Genomic DNA, 2,263 nt, shown 5'->3' on the forward strand with positions numbered 1-2,263 from the left:
CAGATTTTTATTTATGGTTAAATATATATGAGTCAATGTCTTCATTTAAAAAAAATTATCCATATAATTCTAAAGACTATTGCTTAACTTTTGTTCATATCTCAACTTTGGCTCAACAGGAATAACACCCAATGATCCTAACTACTACAGCAAGACCACTATTTGTAAATCATACCTTATTAATCAACAAAGAATTCATGCAGGGGAGAAACCCTACAAGTGTGGAGAATGTGGTAAGGCCCTGAGTTCTCATAAAGGATTTATCATACACCTGAGACGTCATACTGGAGACAAACCCTACAAGTGTGGAGAGTGTCATAAGGCCTTTACTTGTAGGTCATCACTTTCTATACACCAGAAAAACCATACTGATAAAAAACCCTACAAGTGTGAAGACTGTGGCAAATCGTTTTACTATCCTTCAATGCTCAAGTACCATCAGAGAATTCACTCTAGAGAAACCTACGAGTGTCAACAATGTGGAAAATCCTTTCGCTATCCCTCTAGCCTTGAGGAACATCAAAGAATTCATAGTAGAAAAAATCCCTCCCAGTATAAAAAATGTGTCATAAGATTTTCCCCTGCTCTACACCTTCAGGATCCGGAACAAATCTATACTGGAGAAAAACCCTACAAGTGTGGAGTATGTTATAAAGCCTTTCCTTGTCTCTCAGCTCTTAAGATACACAAGACAGTTCATGCTGGAGAGAATCCTTACAAGTGTGGAGAGTGTGGGAGATGTTTTTCCTCATCTTACTGCCTTCGAAGACATCAAGCAATTCACTCTGAAGACAGCCCCTACAAGTGTGAAGACTGTGGGAGATGTTTTTACTCATCTTCCTGCCTTAGAAGACATCAAACAATTCACTCTGAAGACAACCCCTACAAGTGTGGAGAGTGTGGGAGATATTTTTCCTCATCTTCTTGCCTTAGAAGACATCAAGCGATTCACTCTAAAGACAACACCTACAAGTGTGAAGACTGTGGCCGATGTTTCTGCTCATCTTCATCCCTTACAAGACATCAAACATTCCATTCTGAGGACTATCCCTATAAATGTGAAGAATGTGGAAAAAGGCTTTCAAATTCTAGAAATCTTCAGAACCATCAAAGTGTTCATACTGGAGAGAAACCATACAAGTGTGAAAATTGTCCCAAAGCCTACCATTCTCTCTCATCCCTTAGGAAACATAAGACATTTCATATTGGAGAAAAATCCTACAAGTGTGAAAAAGACCTCATGCCTTGTACGACCCCAAGCAATTCACTGTGAAGACAATCCACACAAGTGTGTGGAATGTGGCAAAGCCTTTGTTAATGTTTATAGCCTTACTCAACACATGACAGTTGATACTGGATAGAAATCATACAAAAGTCTTAAAAAGTTTATACTTCTTCAGCCCATAAAAGACATCAAATAATTCATACTGAATAAAACTCTGTGACTGTGTGGAGTGTGGAAAAATCATTCCTAATCCTTCAAACCTTACCCAACTCAATCCATAGTATAGACTGTTAAGTGAATGAGTTTGGAATGTCAACACCAACATGTTACATCATCAGTACAAATATAGAGGATGTCATCAGAGAACAGTAGACACTTGTCTTTGCTATATCCTCCCAACCAGTGTGTTCTATAGTGTGCTTGAATATTGCATGATTGATGAGTTTCTTTCTACTATACCTATAGATATTAAACAAAACTGTTATTATTTCATAACATGGGTCTGAGATCTGGGCCATGGTTTTTCTCAGTGGGGTCACCCAAGCTCCTCCAATAATGTTTCTCCTGGGCATGTAAAATGCTTGATAAACTCACATGTAAAATGGTCTACATTGGTTCTCACCTAGGCTGAATGGGCATTAGTGTTTCTCCCTCCAGGAAAATCTAACAGAACATATTGAAGTCATATTTAGTTCCAGAATGAAGAACCTGTATTTACTTTCATTTCAGAACAGTGTTTCTCATATGACTCCAACTTTCATGTCATAAAAACTTGGCAGAGAATTGAACTATGGACCCAAGCCCCATGCACTCACTCAGTAAAAGGGATGTGTTTGATGAGTGGATATGTGCCGTCAGGTATCAAACATAGCTGCAGGTCTTACTGTATTATTGATACAGATCCTAAAAAGTCATTTCAAACTTGAGTTTACTAATTTGGGTAAACAGTTATATCATGGGCTATTAAAACCTAAAATTTAACAATTGATAACTTTTAAGTGACTAAATGGCTCTAATGTACCTAAAATTGTAGATTTT

The 2,263-nt window shown here is 37.5% G+C and overlaps 1 pseudogene; it reads left to right on the plus strand.

Annotated features, from left to right (window-relative positions):
* Positions 1 to 75: 75 nt before the first annotated feature.
* On the plus strand, positions 76 to 1,720 carry LOC114635657 (annotated as a pseudogene).
* The last annotated feature ends 543 nt before the right edge of the window (positions 1,721 to 2,263 follow it).

Source organism: Grammomys surdaster, unplaced genomic scaffold (genome assembly GCF_004785775.1).
Source record: "Grammomys surdaster isolate TR1022 unplaced genomic scaffold, NIH_TR_1.0 115169, whole genome shotgun sequence".
NCBI classification, from domain to species: Eukaryota; Metazoa; Chordata; class Mammalia; order Rodentia; family Muridae; genus Grammomys; species Grammomys surdaster.